The sequence below is a fragment of the Manihot esculenta genome, chromosome 14 (genome assembly GCF_001659605.2).
Source record: "Manihot esculenta cultivar AM560-2 chromosome 14, M.esculenta_v8, whole genome shotgun sequence".
NCBI classification, from domain to species: Eukaryota; Viridiplantae; Streptophyta; class Magnoliopsida; order Malpighiales; family Euphorbiaceae; genus Manihot; species Manihot esculenta.
The window spans coordinates 26,095,549-26,112,899 of record NC_035174.2 but is presented as its reverse complement, the minus strand read 5'-3'; the positions used below and the strand labels follow the sequence as shown (position 1 = coordinate 26,112,899).

General features: G+C 25.7%; 1 pseudogene; it reads right to left on the bottom strand.

The window, feature by feature from the left end:
• Positions 1-4,912: 4,912 nt before the first annotated feature.
• LOC110600583 overlaps positions 4,913-17,351 on the bottom strand; it is a 76,720-nt pseudogene continuing 64,281 nt past the window's right edge.

Here is a 17,351-nt window from a genome sequence, read left to right as displayed (position 1 = left end):
AGTACTATAGAATAAGCCTCATTAACAGAGGGTAGAGGATCCATTCTAAAAACTTGATCCCTCACAGACTCATAGGCATCATTTAAACCCATGAAAAATAGTACGAGTTTATTTCTGTTATTTATTTCGTCAATGGCTTTAGATGCTCCACATGTACATGGAGGAAGGGTTTCCATTGAGCACAACTCCTCCCACAACTTTTTCAGTTTAGTGAAATAGACTAACTTAGAGACATTACTATGAGTAATCAAAGAAATTTTTCTATGTAATTCACAGATTATTGGCCCATTGAATTCTCCGCATTTTTCAGTGACTTCGAGCCAAAGATCCCTAACCGAGACTATATAGATGAAGCCATCAATCAACTCTTTGAATATTGAGTTTAATATCCAAAATGTGACCGTGAAATCACATCTTTTCCATTATTCATATAACTCGGAGCCTTTATCCGGCACAAAGATTATACCTTGTATGAATCTCAACTTTTGCTTGGCTCTTAGAGCTATTTTTATAGCTCTATATTAAGTTCTGAAGTTGGTGCTCACCAAGGAAGTAGAAACTAGAACCATACCTAGATGATTCGAAGTTTGCATATTGAAAGGATCTCTAATTGTTTGAGTCACGATTTGGCCTTTACTGGCCTTCTTCGTGATTATCCCTTCCTTACTGCTATTGTCACGTTTTAGTTATCTACAAAACACAGTTGACATGCAACTCAAATTTAAGAAGAAGAGATCAAAAGATCGAGGAGAGTGTCGTGACCCTAACACTCTTTGATACTATGTAAAGACATGTAAAAAGAAAATATCAAAGTTTTATTGATTCTCACAAGGAAAATGAAAAGTGCCTGTGTCGGTATGTACTTCTATAGTCCTAATCACACACGAAAAGACAAATTACAAATATTCAAATAGTCTCGATATTTCTAATGCAACACTATTTGAATGAAAGAAGGCATTTAAAATAATTAACACCACACTAACCATTTTTTATTATTCTCTATAAATATTTTACTAATATATAAAAATTTGAGATTTACATCAAAATATTTTATGTTTTATATATATATATATATATAACAAGAAAATACTCCTAATTTTACAATTATTATTTTGTTATTTTAAATAAGTAATAAAATGTATTTTTTAATTAATTTCTTATTTACAAGTATTTCAAATTTTAATTGTTATTGACATTATATATTGAGAGATATATGATTTGAATAATTAAAAAAAAATCTCATGAAATAAAATATTTAGGATTCATGTTACACATAAAATTAATTTAAAAAAAATAATTATACTCATTATTATCGAAATGTAGAAATAAACATTGAATTATATTTAAAATTGAATTAAATTGAATAAATTAAAAATTAAAAATTTAATATTTATAAAATTTAAATTAAATTAATTTTTTAAAAAATTAAATCAAATTAAATCCATCAGGTTCACTAAAGAAACTTCTTTCATTTATTTTAATTTTCCCTTATTTTATTAATTTCCTATCTCCTTTCCGTACTTGCTATGGGCCATGCATCTCAAACACTTGAGTGTTGATAATGGTAATCCTCGTTTGGCCAATCCTCATTGGACCAATTCTAAAAAGTATGGGATTAATATGAGCCTGAGAATTAAAAATTGATTTATTTGATCCCTGACCAAAAGGTTGGAATTGGATTTAGAATTATGGTATAATAAAATATTTTTAAAAAAATACCTTAAAAGGAAAATCTTAAATAACATAAATAGTTTAATAATTTTAATTATATATAATACATTATTACAGTTTTACCAACACTCCAACAATAAAGTGGGGAGAATTACTACAATTTTTTTTCTTTTTAGAAAATTTACTATTTTTATTTTTATTTGAAAATTATTTAATTAAAATATTTTTATATTTTATAAAATTAAATTTTTTAATCATTTAAAAAATTAATTAATTTATTTTAATCTTGATTAGAAAAACTAAATAATATAAACATTTAAAATTATAAAGACTATATAATATATGTATTTAACAGATTAAACTGTTTAAATAAATAATTAATGAATTTTATATAAAAAAATTAAAGAGTTGAATTTATATGTAAATATTTTAATTGAATAGTTTTAAAATGAATAAAAATTAATTAATGTTATAAAAATTATATTTTTATGAGAATTAAAAATTAAAAAAATAAAATATAAAATCTTTTAAATTTATTTTAATATACTTATTATCAGATTAAGTCTATTATTACCGTTCATACTAAAAAATATAAACATTGACCATTAAATATATATATTCCAAATAATATAAATCTATGAAGTTTCCGAACATAAAAAAAAGTAAAATTAATCTTGAAACTTGTTTTACTGAGAGTGAAAATTCGCATAGTTGATTCATTTTCAAGATAAATTTACCATAAAAAAAATTATTCAAACCGGTTTTTAATAGAAATAAATAAATACTAATGGAGAATGTATGAGATCGAATTAAATTAAAAAATTATATTAATTCATATTTCTTTTAAAAAAAATATTTACATTAAATTTATTTAGTTATTTGATTATTTAATTTATATTTTTAATAAAAAATTATATCAAAATTAAAACCATATAAAAAAATTAATTATATACATATATTATTAATAATTTTATTGATATTATGGTTAAATTAATATAATTTTAATAATATATATACTTTATATCTCTTACGGTTCCAATATAATTTAGGATTTTATGATTTTATTTAAAGAATTCAAATATTAAATAATTCAGTTTGAGATGCAGACTCGGAATCATCAACAATTCCTCTTTTCAAGGGACCACATTTCATATATTAGCCGCAGCAGCAGACAGAAATGGATTTAGTGTCTAAATAGAAGGAGACCCCAAAACACTTATGCTGCTCCTGTAAATCCAACTTGCAGATATAATAGAAGACAACATGGTAGCCACCCGTGAAAATATTCCCCATATCCAAAAAAAAAAAAATTTCAAATATCTCCAAAGGTTACCAAAAATGGTAGTATTTTAAATAAGTATCTATAATTCCTATAATTTTACAAATTAATCCCTATATGTTGTAATTATTTATAAACAAGACCTTATATTGGATCGCATGTTCATACAATGCTAAGGGAATGTCTAAGGGATCAATAAAGCTATATTCTTAAATATTTAAAATATTTAATGATTAATTTGTAAAAATACATGACCTTATTCATAAATAATATAATAATATAATATTTAGAAATCAATTTATAAAATATAGTGGCTTATCTATAAATAATTAAAATATATATGAATCAATATATAACATATAATATCATCTTTCTAAATAATTATGATAAGTAGGAATTGATTTTATAAAATTATAAGGATTATTTATAAATAATTATAATATTTAAGGATTGATTTGTAAACATATAGGGGCTTTCATAAATAACTACAATATGTAGGAATTAATTTATAAAATAAAAGGCATATCATTAAATAATTATAATATATAGGGATTATTTTCAAATAATTAAATTATTCAGGATCGATTTATAAAATATAAAGTCTTATTTGTAAATAAGTATAATATATAGAAATTAATGTGTAAAAATTGTAAGGATTATTTATAAATAACTATAATATTTAAGGATAATTTATAAAATATAAGAACTTATTTGTAAATAATTCTATTATTTAGAATCAACTTGTAAAATTATAGGTATTTATTTACAAATAGTAAAATGTTTAATTTTAAATTTATAATAATATTAGAATAAATTGAAAAAATATAAAATTTAGTTGAACCTCACGGATGTTATTGTTTTATAATAAAACATATACTAGAGTGCATTTTAGTCATTTTTCATAGATTTAAAAACAAGTTTATTGTGATTACTGTAGGGACTGAATTGTATATTTTTTCAAAAATTAAGGACTCAATAGAATTTTAAAAACACAAAGTCTATGCGTTACATTTCATTAAAGTACAAAGACTAAGCTACAGTTTAATCATGATATGTATTTAATCACATCCTGTTAGTTAGATGCACATATATATATGGGTGAATAATATTCGGTTCAAATCAAAAAAATTGATCGAATCGAATTAATTTAAAAATTCAGTTCGATTTTTTATTCATTTCAATTTGATTAAGTTTTTAATTTCAAAAATTTTAGTTATTTCAATTCGGTTTGATTTTAATCAGAAAAAAATCAAAAAAACCGAATCGAATCGAATCGATTAGTGATAATAATATATTATTTTCATTAATATAGATAGATTAGATCATATTAAAGTTAAAATATTCTAATTAAATTTTAAAATATTAAAAAATAAAGTGTAAAAAATAAAAAATTTATTAAAAATTCAAACCGATCAAATCGAATCAAATCGAATCATATCGGTTCGATTCGATTTAATTTTTGACCAAAATTAATTCGGTTTGATTTTTATAAATACTAAAATTTTAATTTTTGATTTATTCAGTTTGATTCGATTTTGAACCGAATCGATTAAATACGCACCCTATATAAAGCAGATGTGTATAAGAAATTTTCAAGGTAAATGGGAAATTTTTACATTCATTGGGTATATATATATCACTAATAGATAAATGAGAAACAAGTAAAAATATAGTAGATTTCACATTTAATAATATTTTATTAACCGATTACACATATATTAAGTATGTATAAAAAAATTTCAAGATGAAAGAGAAATTCTTACACATCAGCATATGCTCATATATCTCGTTAATAAATAAATATTAAATAAATAAATTATTATGATAGGTTTTATATTAATTATATTTTATTCGTAAAAATATATATATAGATACGTATAATAAATTTCACTCGATTCACTCTATTATTTATTAATTATCAAAGATATACACACCATATTAATGAGCTACAGTCACTCACCAAATTGTTTACCAAAAGATAGAAAATACACCATAATAGACTAGTTAGTAGCATGTGAGGGATAAGCTTCAATGATTGATAGCAATGCTGGAACTTTGATAATCTTGTAGCTGCTAAAACCTCCTTCCTCCAACAACTTTTTCCATTCTGCTTCACTCCTTTCCTTTCCTTGGACAAGAACCATCATTAACAGATCATATATTAATCTTGTATGCTCAAACAAGTCTTGTCCTTGTGGAGTTAATACTGCTTCCACGATTATAAGCTTTCCAGTTTTCTCAGGCAATGCTTCTCGGCACTTTTTCAAGATTTTAATGCAATCTTCGTCATTCCAAACATGCAATATCCACTAAATTTCGACAATAACTATTTATTAATTGAAATATTGATCGATATTCAAGTAGAAGACAAGTTATTTAATTAAAAATGATCAGTGGCAGACCATTACCTTCATAAGAATGGCATATTCCAGGAGTGGAGAATGACTCAGTCATCTAGTTTGGCCAGCTTATAAGACTCTGGATGAATAACCTTCGAGACATTAAATGGTCTTTTCTAGTTTTTTTCCCAACTTACCAAACTCAACATATGTTGTATCTGTTCTTTTAAGGACTAAGTCCCCTATATTAAAAGCATGTGGCTTGACCTTACTGTTGAATATTATAGTCATTTTGCTTCTATGAACTGCAATTTTGATTGCAGTATTTTCTTATAAATACTTGGCTTAATTCAAATTGAATTGCATTTCTTCAGGACTTCCTGAAATCTCAGGGCGCTTGCATGCGCTTGACATTGATGACACCTCTGGACAAGCTCTTTTGCATATTTCATTATCGTTGGCCAGTAGTATCCTTGTTTGAATACTTTTTGGCGATTGTCCGAGCTCCTTCATGATTTCCACAATTATCTTCATAAATGTTTTTGAGGATTTCTCGGCCCGTATCTTCTGTCACACATCATAGCCATGGTTGAGTTGAGGATCTCCTGTACAACCGACTATTAATTAGTATATATTTAGATAATTTTTATATTACCTATTTAGCCGACCATTCATCAGTCGGTAAATCATCCTGTATCAAAAACTTGTACACGGGTATCATCTACGATTTTCTTTCCATTGCCGCTGCCATTTTGGCTAGAAAATTGGCCTTTTCGTTATCATCTCTAGCCGCCTAGTGAAGTTTGTAGTTTCCCCTATTAGTAGTAACCTTAGCAGCAGCTGAGAAAAATGATAAGAGGCCAGTTTTAATCCAGATGAATAAAGAAAACTCAATGGATCTTCCGACAATGGAACCAAATGATGTAACTGAAAAATAGAGTTGTATTGGGATTGGTCCATCAAATAGAGCTATGTTGTGATTGAAAAATCGTACAAGAGAGAGAAAGTGAGGTGGTTGGCGTCTACGACAGTCATTCTGACGCTCAAGTAAGTAAGTTGAAGAAAATGACAAGAGAATTGTAATGCTTAGAACTCAAAAGTAGTTGTGTAAGAGAATAAAGTATCTTTGTCTATGTGATCCTTAACTTTTATACTGTAAGGAGGTGGGATTAATTATAGTATTTTCTGAAAATCCAGTAATAATATTGCCGACTCGTTGATAAGGGATTTCGCCAGTTAATTGGTCATGGATCCTGTGATTATAAGCGTAAAAGAGATTTGATGGATTATAACCGTTAACGGTAACTTTTTCGACAATGGAACCAAATAATGTAACCGAAAAATATAGCTGTACTGGGATTGGTCCATCAAATAGAGCTATCTTGTGATTGAACAATCCTACAAAAGAGAGAAAGTGAGGTGGTTGGCGTCTACAGCAGTCACTCTGACGCTCAAGTCAGTAAGTTGAAGAGAAGGATGGGAAAATTATAATGCTTAGAACTCAAGAGTAGTTGTGTAAGAGAATAACGTACCTTTATCTTTGTGATCCTTAACTTTTATACTGTAAGAAGGTGTGATTAATTATAGTATTTTCTGAAAATCCAGTAATGATATGGCCAGCTCATTAATAAGGGATTTCGCCAGTTAATTAGTCAAGGATCCCGTGATTACAATCATAAAAGGAATTTGCTGGATTGTAACCGTTAACGGCAACTTACTATAAAACTTCACCCTATAGTTGAGAGGACAAGTTCTAACGAACTGAATTGACTGAAGTCGACTTGAAGCATCCAAATCTTTTTTTTTCGGTCATCTGATCAGACCCTTATCACACGGTCCTTTTTTCGAGTGCCAGCACGTGGCCTTCTGCGATTATTATGTAGTATCACTAATATTCTAAAATTATTTATTTTTTAAAAAAATGTATTGTAATATCAAAAAATTATCATAAATAAAATAATTAAACAGTTTTTAAATATGAGAAAGATATTTTAATCTTTAACTATATAATTCTCTTACTAAAATAAAATCTCAATTTGAGTTGTTGAAAATTTTATGTATAAAAATGGAAATATTATTAATAATAAAATCCTAAAAAATAACAGAGTAGGATGCAGATTTTTTAATCAATAATAATTTTAAATCAATTAAAATAAAGAAACAAATTATAATTAAAAAATGTTATTTTAGATTAGATATTCCTACTATTCTTCCATCCACTGCATTCGATCGGTTCGATTCAAAATTAAAATGAACGAATAAATTGAAAATCAAAATTTTAGTATTTATGAAAATTGAACCAAATCAATTTTAATTAGAAATCAAATCGAATCGAATCGATCTGATTCAACTCAATTCAGTTCGATTTGATTGATTTAAATTTTTAATAAATTTTTTTATTTTTTACACTTTATTTTTAGTATTTTAAAATTTAATTGAAATATTTTAATTTTAATATGATTTAATCTCTCTATATTATTAAAAATGATATACTATTATCACTAATCGGTTCGGTTCGATTTTTTCAATTTTTTTTATTAAAATTGAATCGAACGGAAATAACCAAAATTTTTGAAATAAAAAATCAAACTGAACCGAAATAAATAAAAAACCAAACTGAATTTTTCAATTAATTCAATTCGGTTGATTTTTTCGATTTGAACCAAATACTGTTCATCCCTATCCGCTTTCCACATATATTTATTTATTTACTAGTTAAATATTTATTTATTTATTTACTAGTTAAATATTTATTTATTAGTCTTAATTAACGTGTATTTTACATTTAATACTGGTTATAATATAAACAAATTATATTACTTTTATTTTATATATAATTATTATTATTTAAAAATTTTATATATTACTTTTTACTTTTTTAATATTATTTAATATTTAAATATATTATTTTAGTATTTATATATAACTCAAAATTTAAATTTTTTTATTAATGTTAAATTAATTTAAATAATAAAATAATTATCTACTTAATTTATCATTCAGTATAGATACTTCTTATTTTAAAATTTTATTTTATTAATAAAATAAATTTCAATAATAAAATTATTATTTGTTTTAAAATTTTAAATTTTAAATAATAATATTATCAATTATAAATAAATAGAAAGTGTCTTTATAGGGGTCTCCGCAATAGTCCACTTTATCAACGTCAAATCTGCTTCCAACATAGACACTCTTGCTCTCATCTCCGTGGAGAACTCGTTGATCATGGTTTCCAGATATTAGATTGTCTCATGAAGGCCATCAACTCTGTCAGAAACACTTTCCATAGCATCAGCATCAATTAGGCCAAGAATAACTTCTAATCGTGCCACTCTCTCTTGAACTTCTATAGCTCCACCACCAGCTATAGTAGTCAATGCAAGCGTCCAAAGTAATAGGGCGCTGATACCAAATTGTCACAGAGTCTAAATTAAACACACACAATAGCAATAAATACTTAGATACTTGCTAGGCAGCCAAGGATTCCCACTTGATTCAACTATACACTCAATTTTGAAATGAGGTTCGACAGGTACAATTTCTCAACTATACAAATGCAAGACAACAACAAATTATAGGAAAACTTTTCCAACCTTTTATTCATTAAAAGAAATATAATATAAGGGACTCCTCTTACAAATTATCCCATATATATATATATATATATATATATATATATATATATATATATATATATATATATATAAAGGAAATAAGCAGTAGTTACAAATGAGAGTTACAAGAAGTTATGGCTAACATCTCCAACCACCTAGGAGTACATTCGCCCACTACCTGTTATGAGAGAAAACAACCCCATGCTAGCATAACTCCCCCATGTTTATAGGCAACTCTTCCACCTCCAGCGCAACTTGCAGCAAATTCTATCCACATGATGGCTTGGACCGACACCTAAACCTAGCCCTTGCAAGCCAACAAGCAATAGCCCAAAACTTCCAATCAGCTTGCACCCGGCAACACTCTAGACTACTCAACACACAACCTTGCCAATCAAGTGTGTTCATGCACAGTTGCGGTGGAATAAGGCTCAACTCCATCCAACTCATGCTCACCCAATCAAGGATATGATAGTTGGCCTCTCAATGTATGGACCAATAACAAATTTTATTTAATTTTATTATTTAATATTTTAATTTTTCTAATTATATAAGTTATATTTAAAATTAATGTATATTAAATTATACTTAATTAATAAAAATAACAATATATATTATCTGTATCGATGGACATGGATATAAAATTTATTAAAATTAATTTGAATTAAGATCAAATTATCAAAATTACAATGTCGATTAATTTTTATAATTATGTAAAAGTTTATTAATATTAAAATGATTTTACTTATGATACTACTACGAATATTTAGTTAATATATTAATATTTCATTAATGTATAAATATTCTAAAATATATTATTTTATTTTCATTAATAGAAATTTTTATTGACAATTTATTTATAAAATATTATTTAGTTAATTTCATTAATATTTTTCTATGTTTATTAGTTTAGAATTACAATGTCGATCAATCGATGAAAATTTTAAAAGTATGGAATTAAATTGGCTATTTTAAAATATAGAGTAGAATTGCAAAAAATTATAAAATATATAATTTCTTTATAATTACTTTGTATAATATAATGTGATGACGATGAAGAGATGACGGCAATAATGTGATATTTTTATTAGTGAAAATTTTAATCATTAAGTGAAATTTTAAAAAAATTAAAAGTATAGATTTAAATTCTCTATCTTTAAAATATGAGTAAAATTACAAAAAATTATAAAAGTATAAGATTTTTTTAACAATTAATCCAATATTTTAGGCTTTAACCTACTGCAGAACTGGTTTTAAATTTTAAAAATATTTGCCAATCAAATATTGAAATACCTAACTAATTATTGATCAAATACCCAACTGATCAAAATAAAATGTTTAAAAACAGAGATTAGAGCAATATTATAGAACAAGAGAATAACAATCCAATTAGTGTCTATATATAAATCTTATAGAGAAGAAAACAAATTAATAAATGCGTATAACAATCCAATTAATAAAACAGATTCAAAATGCGTATAACAATCCAATTAATAAAACAAAAATTAATAAAATATAATAAAAACAATAGTAAATCACAAATACTATTAACAAACAAACCTGTAGTAAATCACAAAAATGATAAACAAATTCACAATCACAAACTTTATCCTTTAAAATTTGAAATCAATAAAGATAATATATATATAGGAGATTTACTATTTAGTTTTTGAGTATTGCTATTATTATCACGTCAGTCCCCATATTTTCAGAAAGGTGAATCTCTATTTTAAAAAATAAAATAAAAACAATAGTTATATCTCTTGAATCTGTGGGGTCGGATCCGCCAACCATTACATACATTAAGCTATATGCTATGTAGCCATAATAATTTATTGCAGTTGCAGTGGAGCTTCTTCACGTCAAATTATGTATTAAAAGTGAGAGAGATGCCTTTGTTGAGGTCAAGAGAGGCTCACAGACCCTTTAAACTTGTCCTCGTGGTTGCAGAAGATTCTCGAGACTGCTGTGTATGGAAAGGAGTTGCTTGCAGCAATAATACTGCCCATGTGTTCAAGCTTGATCTTTGACTTGAAAATGGCTACTTGAGCGGTAAGATCAACCCTTCTCTACTTAATTTTACGCTATATAATAATTAATTTATAATAATTTTAATATTTTATCTCTAATTCAAAGTTTCTGAATAAACATTGGTTGAGCAATGTTTATTTTTTTTTATTTCAATTTGCAAATGATTTTTTTAGACTCAAAAGTAATTCATTTGTTAATGTCAACTTTTTAAAAGTGATATAATTGTAGTTTTATTTTATTAAATGAATCTTGTAGTATAAATTACTATTATTACTATTTTAAATTTTAAAAAAAATCACTTTCAAAATAATTAATATTAAAAACAAATTTAATGCTTTAAATTGTATTATTATTATAACAATATTATATTCAAATTTTTAATAAAATAACTACTTTTTTGAATATTTATTAAAATTAGAAATTTTATTTTTTATATTTGTAATATCATAATAAAAGAATATTATAAATATTTAATAATTTTTATTAAAAAAAATCTAAGAATGGAAATTTGTTCTAAATTTACGGAGGTACGCATTCCTTTATTTTATATGAGTCGTAAGGATAATTTTTTCTGTTCTAAGTGTCAATAGGATGATTAAATTTTATATTTTTATAATTTCTAAAAATTAAATTTTAATAATAAAATTTAAAAACTCATTTAATATAAAAATCTATTAATTAGAATTATAAATAATTCGGTGCAAGTTAAACCAATTAGTGAAAATTTAAATTTTTCACAAACACTAATATGTGCACAATAAATAATATAAAAGTATATTTTGTTTGAGATATTATTATTTATTAATTCAAAATCATAGATATTGATTATGAGATTGATAGATATTTAATTACAAATTTTTTTAAAAAAAAAGATCAAATAAAATATTATGATCCAGAAGTATCAGATAAAATATTATAATCATAACTACTTTTAATTATGATTTAAAAATATCCCTCCCTCCCCTATAAAAATAGAAAATATGACCTTCTACTTTACATCATTTCATTTCTAGTTATCATGGTTTCAGATAAATCACAATGTTTATTTTCATTGTTCATCTTAGCTCTTTGGGTTAATGTAGTTATCTCTCGTGAGCTCCACCATCACTCTCCACCGCCCACCATGATGGAGAAGTATGAGCGGTGGATGACAAGATATGGAAGAATTTATGAAGATTCTGATGAGCAACATAGACGTTTTCAAATATTCAAGCATAATGTTGCTTTGGTAGAAGCTTTCAATGCTGTCGAAAATAAATCCTTTAATGTAAACATTAATCAATTTGCAGATCTAACCCAAGAAGAGTTTAAAAAATACTATCTTGGAGCTAGACTTCCTTCTCAATCCAGTTTAAACAATGTTCAAACTTTGAATTATGAAAACATTATTGATTTGCCTCCTTCAATAAATTGGAAAGCTGCTGGAGCTGTCACGGGCATCAAGAACCAAGGCCAATGTGGTATGATATAAAATTATTTTATATATATATGTATATATTATATATTAAGCATATTCAATGTCTTATTAACTTGTTGAAAATGGAAATAAATGCAGCAAGTTGCTGGGCTTTTGCAGTAGCGGCAGCCGTTGAGTCTGCATATAAGATAAAATATGGACGATTGATAGCTTTATCAGAGCAACAACTTTTAGACTGTGTTTCACCTGGATTTTAAAGTATGATTATTGTGGTTATGGTTATCCGTTGCATGCTTATAGCTATATAATGGCTAATGGTGGCTTGACTACAGAATATAATTATCCATACCAAGAAAAAAAGCAATATTGTGCAAATTGGCGTGCATATCAAATTGCAGTTGGAATACAAAACTATTATACTCTTCCATCTTATTCAGAAGCCGCAATTATGTAGGCACTGATGCGACAGCCAGTGGTTGTAATTATTGATGCGTATAATTCTGGTTTTATGTTATACAATGAAGGTGTATTTGATGGAAAATTACCAGATGGACGACAATCTTGTACCACTGATAACACGAATCATGTTGTATTAGTGATTGGTTATGGTACTGATCCTTATGGAAGGGACTATTTTCTCATCAAGAATTCGTGGGGAACCCTATGGGGAGAGGGAGGATATGCAAGATTGTTAAGAGTGGGTGGAGTTGGCATTTGTGGAATAACAAAATGGCCGAGCATTCCTCTAGTTTAATTTTAGTTTTTATTTCCTAGTTAATTGTTTTAGTTTTTATTTAAATAGTATGGATTAGAAAGTTTTTCACTGTGAAATTTTACTATTCTTGTAATAAAATCAATATGCTTAAATTTAATTTCATTATTTTAATATAGAATTTATCACTCCACTCACTATATTTAAATACAACTAGAAACGGGCATAATAATTATAATTAAAAGAATTTAATTAAATTATTATATATATACATAATTTTTTTAGAGTAGAATCATAAAATTAAATAAATTAAGACCGAATAAAAATAAAAAATTAAATTTCAACCCTTTAAATTTCAATATCTAATATTTGTTAAAATTTAAATTAATGATTAATCGTGAATTGAGTTATCTTAGTTTTAATTTTATTTATTTATTTTATTTTTATTTTTATTTATTTATTTTAATTTTCATTATTAAATTAATTATAGAGTATATAAATTTAAAATTTTTAATCCCATTTGTATTTAAAATTCTTTTCTAACGGGTTTGTTTTATTATAAATCATTTTTAAGAAACATTGGTTCATCATTTCTATATTTGAATCAATTTTTTTTAAGTTATTTTATTTATTTTATTAAAAATTATGATACTGATAAAAATTTAATATTATCTATTTTGTTGAAAATTAAATTCGGTATATCATAGTAAATTTAATATAGAAATTTCTCAATTAAATATATATTGAATTAAATTCAAGGTTAATTAATAATCAATTTCTAGTAATTTCATTATTATAATACTAATAAAACTTTAAAACTACTTATTACATTGATAATAAAATTTATAGTTACTAAATTTAAATACATAAATGATTAAATTAAAGATGAGGGTAATTAAATTCATGCTAAATCTTTTCAAAACGATAGTTTATAACAATTCTAATTTTTTGTAATTTATCTATAATTCAATTGAAAAGATTTTTAGCAAATTTTATTATGAAAGCTTTTACTTTCTATTTGCAAATAATTTTTTTAAACTGAGAGTAATTTATATATTATTGTCAACCAATTAAAGTGATATAATTATGGTATTATTTTTTTTTAATGATCAAATAAATCTGTTAATTTAAATTATAATGAGTTAAAATATTGTTATATATATATATATATTATATATTAAGTATTTTCATTGTCTTATTAACTTATTGAAAATTGAAATAAATAAAACTAGTTGTTGGGTTTTGGCCGTACGGCAGTCGGAATAATTGATAAGTTTATCATATATTCAGATAAAATAATTGTGTCATAGGTTATACCTTATACGCCTATAGTGGCTTGGCTATAGAAGACAATTATCCATATTGATATCATAGAGAATAGTTTGATGACGTAGTCCGAATGAAACTAGGCTGCGATCGATTAGAACCTGTAAGAGAGGAAACGTGAGGCAGTGCTAGGTGTCCACAGCAGCCACTCTGACGCTAAAGTTAGTGTTTTGAAGAAGAGAGAGAATGTAATGTAGGACTTAGAGCTCGTGTAGTATTAAAGATAGTGTACATTTGCTTTTATGATCGTTTCCCTTTTATACTGTAAGAATATGTAGATAATATAGTATTTCCTGAAAAATGCGACATGATGTAGCCGGCTGCTCGATAATAGACATCGTTAGTGTAATATCCGGCTAGTGTCTGGCATCAAAATTCTACAGTCCGGTGGAATTTCGGATGTCGGAACCCTCTAGAAGGGTAATAGATATGTGTTTCTAAAGTGTTTTAGTATGTTTTAATGTTTTAAGTGTAAAGAAAATAAGTTTTTGAAAGAAAAGAACCAAGGAAGAAAAGTCAGGTTCGGCCGCCGAACATGCACGACTTTGAAATCACGTTTGGCCGCCGAAGGTGGTTTGGCCAGCCACCTATAAAAGGCCATAGGTCGGTGAATGGATAAGATTTTTCTTTCCATTTCCACGGACAAAGGTGAGACCATGATGGAGAAGTATGAATAGTGAATGGCAAGATATGGAAGGATTTATGAAGATTCTGATGAGCAATAGAGACGAGCAACAGAGACGTTTTCAAATATTCAAGCATAATGTTGCTTTGGTAGAAGCTTTCAATGCTGTCGAAAACAAATCCTTTAATGTAAACATTAATCAATTTGCAGATCTAACCCAAGAAGAGTTTAAAAAATACTATCTTGGAGCTAGACCTCCTTCTCAATCCAGTTTAAAAAATGTTCAAACTTTGAATTATGAAAAAATTATTGATTTGCCTCCTTCAATAAATTGGAAAGCTGCTGGAGCTGTTACGGGCATCAAGAACCAAGGCCAATGTGGTATGATATAAAATTATTTTATATATATATATATATGTATATATTATATATTAAGCATGTTCAATGTTTTATTAACTTGTTGAAAATGGAAATAAATGCAGCAAGTTGCTGGGCGTTTGCAGTAGCGGCAGCCGTTGAGTCTGCATATAAGATAAAATATGGACGATTGATAGTTTTATCAGAGCAATAACTTTTATACTGTGTTTCACCTGGATCTTTAAAGTATGATTATTGTGGTTATGGTTATCCGTTGCATGCCTATAGCTATATAATAGCTAATGGTGGCTTGACTACAGAATACAACCAAGAAAAAAAGCGATATTGTGCAAATTAGCGTGCAAATCAAATTGCAGTTGGAATACAAAACTATTATAGTCTTCCATCTTATTCAGAAGCCGCAATTATGCAGGCACTGATGCGACAACCACTGATAACACGAATCATGTTGTATTAGTGATTGGTTATGGTACTGATCTTTACTGACGGGACTATTTTCTCATCAAGAATTCATGAGGAACCCTATGGGGATGAGGATATGCAAGATTATTAAGGGTGGGTGGAGCTGGCATTTGTGGAATAACAAAATGGCCGAGCATTCCACTAGTTTAATTTTAGTTTTTATTTCCTTGTTAATTGTTTTAGTTTTTATTTACTAGTTAACTAATATGGATTAGAAAGATTTTCACGTAGAAATTTCACTATTTTTGTAATAAAATCAGTATTATAAATAAATTTATTCAATAGAACTGTCTAAATTTAATTTCATTATTTCAATTTAGAATTTATCACTCCACTCAATGTATTTAAATACAATTAGAAACTGTCATAATAATCATAATTAAAAAAATTTAATTAAATTATTATACATATACACAATTTTTTTTTAGAGTAGAACCATAAAATTAAATAAATTAAGACCGCATAAAAATAAAAAATTAAATTCCAAACCCTTTCGATTTCAATATTTCATACTTTTCAAAATTTAAATTAATGATTAATCGTGAATGAGTTATCCTAGTTTTAATTTTATTTATTTATTTTAATTTTTATTATTAAATTAATTATAGAGTATATAAATTTAAAATTTTTAATCCTATTTGTATTTAAAATTCTTTTCTAACGGGTTTGTTTTATTATAATTCATTTTTAAGAAACATTGGTTCATCATTTCTATATTTGAATCAATTTTTTTAAGTTATTTTATTTATTTTATTAAAAATTATGATACTGATAAAAACTTAATATTATCTATTTTGTTGATAACTAAATTCGGTATATCATAGTAAATTTAATATAGGAATTTCTCAATTAAATATATATTGAATTAAATGCAAGGTTAATTAATAATCAATTTCTAGTAATTTCATTATTATAATACTAATAAAACTTTAAAACTACTTATTATATTGATAATAAAATTTATAGTTACTAAATTTAAATACATAAATTTATAGAAATATGAACAATGAATGGAACGGTTCATAAAGATTCTAATGGGCACTAGAAACGTTTGAGTTTATGAAGATTCTAATGAGTAAGAGAAACGTTTCTAAATATTCAAGCATAATATTGTTTTGATAGAAACTTTTTTAATCAATTTGCATATTTAATCAAGAAGAGTTTCAAAAATATTATTTTGGGGCTATGCCTCCTCCTTAATATAGTTTAAAAAATATTCAAATTTTAAATTATGAAAACATTATTAATTTGCCTCCTTCAAAAAATTGAAAAGTTGTTGGAGCTGTTATGGATGTGAAGAACTAAGGCCGATGTGTTATGACATAAAATATTGTTTTATATATATATTATATATTAAGCATTTTTATTGTCTTATTAACTTATTGAAAATTGAAATAAATAAAACTAGTTGTTGGGTTTTGGCAGTACGGCAGTAGTCGAGTCTGCAAATAAGACAAAATATGAATAATTGATAAGTTTATCATATATTCAGAT